This window comes from Mustela nigripes, chromosome 4, assembly GCF_022355385.1.
Source record: "Mustela nigripes isolate SB6536 chromosome 4, MUSNIG.SB6536, whole genome shotgun sequence".
In the NCBI taxonomy this organism is placed as follows: domain Eukaryota; kingdom Metazoa; phylum Chordata; class Mammalia; order Carnivora; family Mustelidae; genus Mustela; species Mustela nigripes.
Genome location: NC_081560.1, coordinates 4,259,076 through 4,266,492, shown reverse-complemented (window position 1 = coordinate 4,266,492; position 7,417 = coordinate 4,259,076). Strand labels below are relative to the sequence as shown.

Below are 7,417 nucleotides of genomic sequence, written 5' to 3'. Positions count from 1 at the left end.
ATTTACCCCAAATACACAGATGTAGTGAACAGAAGGGCCATCTGTACCCCAATGTTCATAGCAGCAATGGCCACGGTCGCCAAACTGTGGAAAGAACCAAGATGCCCTTCAACGGACGAATGGATAAGGAAGATGTGGTCCATATACACGATGGAGTATGACGCCTCCATCAGAAAGGACGAATACCCAACTTTTGTAGCAACATGGACGGGACTGGAAGAGATGATGCTGAGTGAAATCAGTCAAGCAGAGAGAGTCAATTATCATATGGTTTCACTTATTTGTGGAGCATAACAAATAGCACGGAGGACAAGGGGAGATGGAGAGGAGAACGGAGTTGGGGGAAATAGGAAGGGGAGGTGACCCATGAGAGACTGTGGACTCTGAAAAACAACCTGAGGGTTTTGAAGGGGCGGGGGGTGGGAGGTCGGGGAACCAGGTGGTGGGTATTGGAGAGGGCACGGATTGCATGGAGCACTGGGTGTGGTGCAGAAATAATGAATACTGTTACGCTGAAAATAAATAAAAACAAAATAAAACAAACCTGTGGCCCGCCGGGGAAAAATCATTAGCGGTCTTAAATGGGGTACCTTGTTCTCCTGGGTCAATTCTCATGTGCCGGAGAGAAAACAAGAGCTGCCGAAGCCCGTGGGGGATTGGAAGGCGATGGCTGACGCCCGCTGCTTGCCCAGGGGGGAGCACGGCCCTAGTGACGCTCATGGAAACTGGGGGGCGGGTATCATCTGACAAAGTGACACACGGGCCATGTCCTTTTCCAGCTGCTTTCTGAAGAGCAGGAGTGCTGGTGGCCCTTCCCTGTCCCCTCTCCCCCCTCCTCCCCGCCCTCCTCCCGAGGACTGTTCTGGGGTTGAACTGGAACAGAAGCAATTAAACGATGTGTGCGAATTACGGGCTCCTCGGGAGGTGCCGGGGTATTGAGTCCCACAAGCGTGAACTGTCCTCCTCTCTGACTTATCTGGGCTCATATTTCACCACTAATTAAAGTTCACCCAGGGAGGGTTCCCTTGAATGTAAAGTGCTCCTGGGCTCAGGCAGACTCTGGAGACAGTCCCTCTGCTGGAAGGAAGTGAGGACCTCTCACCGCCGAGACCCTCGCACACTGTGTGTGTGGGGCTGTGGGAATGGCTGCTTTATTTAGAACCTGCTCACCCCCGCCCCCAAATATCTGACGTACCAAAATGGGCTCAGTGTCCTTAAAGCAGAGAGGATCTTCTTGGCCTACTGTCGCCAGAGGCTGACTTCCTGTTGACAGAAGAAAGCCATACCGTGGGACATTTTTTTGGGTTAATGGTGTTACAATCGTATCTAAATGGCAAATACAATAAAGTCGGCTGTAATTTGGACCACAGAGTGTCTCATTATTTGGAGGACAGATTGCTTCAGAACCCGCGCTGAGAAGGAGTTGGCCTTGGTTTTGTATGATCGGGGATGGAGCCGTGAGCAATTTTAATACCATTTGGTTTAAATGCAAATGGTAAAATAAATAATTGCTTTGCTGCAGGCCGGGGTATCTTACCAAGAAGCACGTGCCTGAAATGAATGTTTTAGAGGGAGAGCTCGACGTGTTCTCAGTTATTTCCTGTAGAAGAATTAACAGAAAAAAAATGCTTGTCCTAGCAATTTCCCCTTCTCGGATCACACACCGAGAGGCCACTGTTGGGCTGACTTGTGAAGCATTGTGACCTCTCTTACGGGTAGCGTCAATGGTGTTCTCATATTTAATCCACTGTTCTCGGCTAAGTATTAGTCCTCGGCTCAGTCTGTGTTAGCTGATGAGCAAAGACCATCTCTTACGTGGGGTGTGTGTGTGTGTGTGTGTGTGTGTGTGTTCATTCCCTCTCCTCCACACTAGACCACCTTCTAGGCAAATCTAATTTCCCTTTTCCCAACATGTCTTAGATCTCCAGGCTCTGTGTGTACACAGACAGCCCGCCGGCCTGTCCCATGGGGGTCCTCCCTCTGCACAGTGGGGATACGACAGACTGTCCCAGGGGATCAGTGGCAACAGTCTTGCCCCAGCAGGACCCAGAGGGAGGGTCCAGGAGCTTTCCCTCCTGCACCGCCCGCCGCCCCTGGAGCTCCCTGCATCTCCCCGGCCTCCTGTTTGCTTTGCCACATGCAGCTTTAGCGCCATGTCTCTCGGGTCCCTACAGTGTGAAGGATTGTCTGCCGAGTTTATCAATCCCAGCTGAGGGAGACACCCTCTGTGGGTGACCTCTCCTCCCACAGGCTGGGCCTCGGGGTCCAGCCATGGTCACGGCCAAGGACTGGGTCATAGGTTTTGGGCTCTCCCGAAATGTCAGCTCCGCCCTGGCTTCCGCCCTGGGGATGCTCTCATTTCTGCACAAATGGGAGAGGGGAGCGACACCCCATGGTGCTGTAACTCATGGGGAGTGGTGCCTCGCGATGGAGGCTTCCCTCTCACCTCTCTGCTGGCGAGCTCTGGGATGCCTGAGGAGTCCTCGTGAGAAGGGGTGAGGCGATGGGAGGCCCTGGGGGGAAAGCACCGGCTCCCAAGCCCTTTCCGTTAGACCGGCTGGGCTGGCAGGTGCGAGCTGGGCAGAGAGAGCGCAAGGCTGGCTGACCTGCGCCAGATGGCACAGCTTAGGGTGCGGTGCGGTCGCCGGGCCCCTCTCTGCCCGCCCCCGCCCCACCCTCCTGGGGTGGGGTGAGGCCCACAGGTTCTCTGGTCCTATTAGGAAAGCACGAGAGACACTGCATTTCAGACAGCTTTCTCCCTGGTCGCTGGCCCTGCCTTCCCTTTCATAGACCATTCACTTAGACACGTGGGGACTATTTCTCTGCTCACTCGAGAGGCACGTCTTTGCAGAGACTTGTGCTAGATTGACAGCCCAGGTCTGTCTTTCTCAGGGACCTGGAGCCCCCTCTTTGAAGTGTAAGCCTCTGGGAGGGTGGCACCCCGCCTTTTGTTTCCACGGGAGCGCTGAGCCTGATGTCTGTGGGCCCCTTGCTCCACGTTGTAGAACTGCCTGCTGTCCTGAAGATGAGGTTTACTATCCTTTTGGATCAGGGCAGTTGGAGCTCGGACAGACGAGACATCCCCTGCTCCAGCTCCTAAAACGCCCCTGCCCTTTGCTCCAGCCGAGGGGAGCTCGGACGGAGTTCTGACCTCTCTCCCCTGTGGCAATCGTCCTGAATACAATTTTCCTGGCCTGATTCGCTTCAGTGCAATTTTGACTTTGACCTTGGCATGGCCTGAGGGAAGACAGGAAGCAGAAACAGAGAGACGGAAGGAGAGTCTGTATAGCCCCAATATTTTCGTGGCTCCTTTGAGTTCTTTTGTGTGTGTGTGTGTGTGTGTGTGTGTGTCTGTCTCATTCTCTATAGATTGGGGCGTGAAAATTCAAAAGTAGTTGGGATTATCCCTGCTGTCCTGGAAAAAGTACCTGCCAGCTACAGGACATGCAACTGTTCTGGTTAATAATGAATCCAAAAGGACAATGGCCACTATGTGACCAAATTATAGCTGGGGACAGAGATCCCTTTTGGAGCTGGTGGCTTCATCACTACCTCCTGGCAGCTTGGTGCTGGTTGTGCAGGCTTTTCCCCACCAACCCTACGTTTGGTGTCATTGCATTTCCTCTGCGAGCTACTGAATTTGGCCCTTCCTGGCTTCCTCCCTGTGTCCAGGGAGAGGATCGGTGCGGAGTGTGATGGGAGCCCGGGGCTTGCTCCGCCCGGCCGGTCGGGGAGGTGCTGTGAGCGATCCTGCTCAAGACGGGAAGCGTTGGATCATTCTGGCTTTGATCTGGAGCTGAAGCCAAAGATTCAACTCAGCAGAGGCACTTACGAGGCTCTCCGACGAAATCACTATGTTTTTTCGGTTTCAGTGGCCCTTCGTGGTGTCATCTATACGTGACCTATTTAAGATAACCTTTTCCCTCTCTGTGTGTAATAGCCTCTTAGCGTCCCATTAAATGCATACCCTTTTTGCTTCAAAAAATATTCCTACTGGGACTTGAAATTAAGCCTCGGTTTTTCTCCATTTTTCTCCCCAGTCTCTGCACACAGGAAGCGCCCGGCTTTCCTGCTCAGTGATGTTTGTTAGTGAACCGGGGCCAGAGTCCAGACCACGTTGCATCAGCTCGAAGAATTCAGTAACTTTTCATCCCCTCATTCGTGTTTGTCCTTGTGTACAGACCTGTGCATTTTTACCCCGTGCAGAGATTCACGTAACTTCTGCCAAAATCAATATTCCGTCAATACGAAGGACAGCCCAGTGTATCCTCTTACGTGCACCCCCCACCCCTGTGCCCTGGCAACCAGCGATCTGTTCTTTGTCTTTGCACTTGTGTCCTTTTGACGATGTTGTCTGAGTGGAACCTGCCGTCTGTGACCTACAGAGACGGGCTTTCCCACCAAACCCTGGAGACGTGTCCCGGCCGTTGTGCAAGCAGGTCTGCTGCTTTCCATGGCTGAGGGCTGTTTCACTGCGCGGGTGACCCAGGTTTGTGAACCTGAAGTTCAGGCATTGAAAGGCATTTCTGTCTTTTGCTGTTAGGGATAAAACTGCTATGGACATTTGTGTACGTGTGCAGGTGAACGCCGGTGACGGTGTGCTTTGGGCTCCACGGTAAGCGTGTTCGGTTTCGCAAGCAGCGGCCCCGCTGTGGTCCAGGCCGCGCGTGGTGCAGCAGACCACCCGCTTCTCTGCATCTTCACCTGCACTGGGGTCGGGGTGGGTTCTCTGCTTCCACGGGTTGGGAACAAGATTCCATCCCCCTCCCCGCATTTGTAGAGATGGAGACTAGACAGAAAGGGGTAGAAAGCTGATCTGAAAATACAGTTAAAAAAAATTCAAACAGGATTGAAATAGCTTTTGTACGTGTAGGTCCTTGCTCTTTTCCTCAGTCACAGTGGTGGGGGGGGGGGGCTGGGGCGGTTGTCTCTATGGCTTCCGAGTAGCACAGCTTCTTCCCTCTTCTGCACACTTTCCACCAACCTGGGGGCTGGCCTCGGCTGAAGGGCGCACCTGCCCCTTGTCGGGGTGATGGGAGAGTCCCGGGGAAGTTACTCCCCTTCCCCTGCTCCTCCCACTGCTAAACCCCTGTAGTTCCCGCCAGTCCTATAGCCATGACGACCATGACCGCCACTCCCACGGCCACCATTGCTACCACCACTACCGTTGCTGCTATGATTGTCATTACTGCCACCACCATTAGGACCACTGTACCATTCCCATGACCACTGCCGCCATGACTTCTACGGCTGTGGTCCTGACCGCTACCCCACACCCCCCACCATCTCCTCCCGACGCCCGCCACGACTCCTGGAGCCACCATAACCACTACCAGCTTTTCCCTTGAGTCAAACCCTCTGGAAACATTGAAGATACATCATTGCCTTTACTCCTCATCGCAATCCGATGTCGTCACTGTTTCCTTGTTAACGCTGAGAAACCCTGGGCCTCCAGAACTGCCTGGTGCTGGGCAGCAAGTGGGCTGCGGGGTCTACCCTGACCCTGACGTGCAGGGGCCGCGTCCGGTCTTACTTGCTTGGCCAGTTTCCTTCAGTCCTTGGTTTGCAGATGCATTTCTCCATCCGTCCACTGCCCCGTCCACCATCTTGAGCTGAGAGGGTGTCTACTCTGTGTAGGCTTGGGTCAGCTCAAGACGCGCTTCTGTCTGGAGGGACCATCTGGCAGGAAGAGCAAGTCGGGACATTAACTTAAAACATGACAAATAACAGCCAAACATGAACAGTTCCCTCCGCCTTGCTCCCTGGTGCTGCCCGTCTTGCCTTGTACTCTGGTCTTTTGGGAAAACGGATTTGTCTAAATGATTGACTTTATCTCTGCCACTGGCTTGCTTGGTTGAACCATCCCCTGGCTCTGTCCCTGGAACGTAATGCACAGGAACAGATAGGATTTCTAATGAATGAGGGAAGCTGTCCTCACCACCTGTTCTCATCCGCTTTTTATAGACACTTTGCACATGGCATAAGGATGCTTGAGTCCTGCCTGCCATTCCTCTCAACCCGTTTTTCTTGCAATGTGTGGCCCTCCCATTCCTGGCCCCATGGCTCCCCGTGTCGTGCTCCTGGATGGATCGATCCTTAGAACGCCTGTGTGTGACTTCCAAGAAGGACCAGAGCATAGCCTTGTGCCGTGGGCTCCAGAAGTTTATTCCGTCCCATTCTGCGTGATTCCTGACTGGACATCTGGTATCTAGCGACCCTCTCCCCTGTGCTGAGTGAGCAAGGCTGTGGTAGAGTATGCCTTTCTGAAATACGTGCACGGAAGAAGCATCGATCTTCTAATGTGGTTGGATCCACAACAGTAAGACCCTTGAAATTATTTCCTTGTAGGTCTTTGGTTGTTTTTCTTTGAACAGATTGAAAAATAATGGGACAAGTGGGAATACTTTCAAGTTTTACTGCGGTCTGGGGGGAATTAATTTATTCCTTTGTAATTGAAGATTAGATACAAAGATTATTTTTTTAGCTGGAGGCTTTCTTAAGCCATGTAGAATTCTTGGCAATCAAACATTTTAAGTGTTTCCCCCATCTTTTGAATTTCTTTTTGTTATTTCCTGACTGGACTGAGGCACAAACAGATGGCGTATTTTCTAAGCTCTGGCTGATGCCTGAAAATAATACGTTTCTTTTTTTCCCCCTCTTGAGTAATAAAAACAAAATCAAAGCATCTTCTCTGTGTGCAGTAACTTAATCAGATTGGTTGAAGTAAGTAGCAGAAATCACTGGAAAGGTCAAGTAGACAGTAGTTAGGAGCAGACTGTGGCCAGTCTGTGTGGGTTTGAGTCTTGGTTACTCATTGGCTGTGTGACCTTGGGGAAATTATTTAATTTCTCTGTTCTTGGCTTTCCTCATCTGTACACTGAGGGTAATAGTGAGACTTATCTCTTAGGGTTGTTACGAAGATTAAAAATAATATTTATAACTCACTTAAGACAGTTTCTGGGAATATTTAGAAACACAGTAATTACTTTGAGCATGTTATTTCTTTTCAGGAAATTGTGTGATTCCTTGGAGGAAGGGTCTAGTGCCATTTGTGAAAGGCCTGATTCCTGAGGTCACGCGGGAAAGCAGCTCCCTCGCTCAGAAGCGTGACCCTTCTGGATGTCTTCTTTGCATAAATGTCTGTTCATGTCCTCTGCCCATTTCTTGATTGGATTATTTGTTCTTTGGGTGTTGAGTTTGCTAAGTTCTTTATATTTTCTGGACACTAGTCCTTTATCTGATATGTCGTTTGCAAATATCTTCTCCCATTCTGTCAGTTGTCTTTTGATTTTGTTAACTGTTTCCTTTGCTGTGCAAAAGCTTTTGATCTTGATGAAATCCCAGTAGTTCCAAACCATAAGTGACTCTTAATCTCACAAAACAAACTGAGGGTTGCCGGGGGGAGGGGGTTTGGGAG

At 51.2% G+C, this 7,417-nt stretch overlaps 1 long non-coding RNA gene across 3 annotated transcripts; it reads left to right on the top strand.

Moving 5' to 3' along the window:
* The first annotated feature begins 2,404 nt into the window (after window positions 1-2,404).
* Window positions 2,405-7,396, top strand: LOC132014849 (uncharacterized). Of its 3 annotated transcripts, none has more exons than XR_009403469.1 (5): window positions 2,446-2,495; window positions 4,041-4,439; window positions 4,544-4,615; window positions 6,101-6,319; window positions 7,011-7,396. It is a non-coding gene; the product is annotated as an uncharacterized LOC132014849 (long non-coding RNA). The 3 variants fall into 3 exon arrangements; XR_009403470.1 differs by having other exon boundaries at window positions 5,965-6,319; XR_009403468.1 differs by having other exon boundaries at window positions 2,405-2,495; window positions 4,041-4,615; window positions 5,965-6,319.
* The last annotated feature ends 21 nt before the right edge of the window (window positions 7,397-7,417 follow it).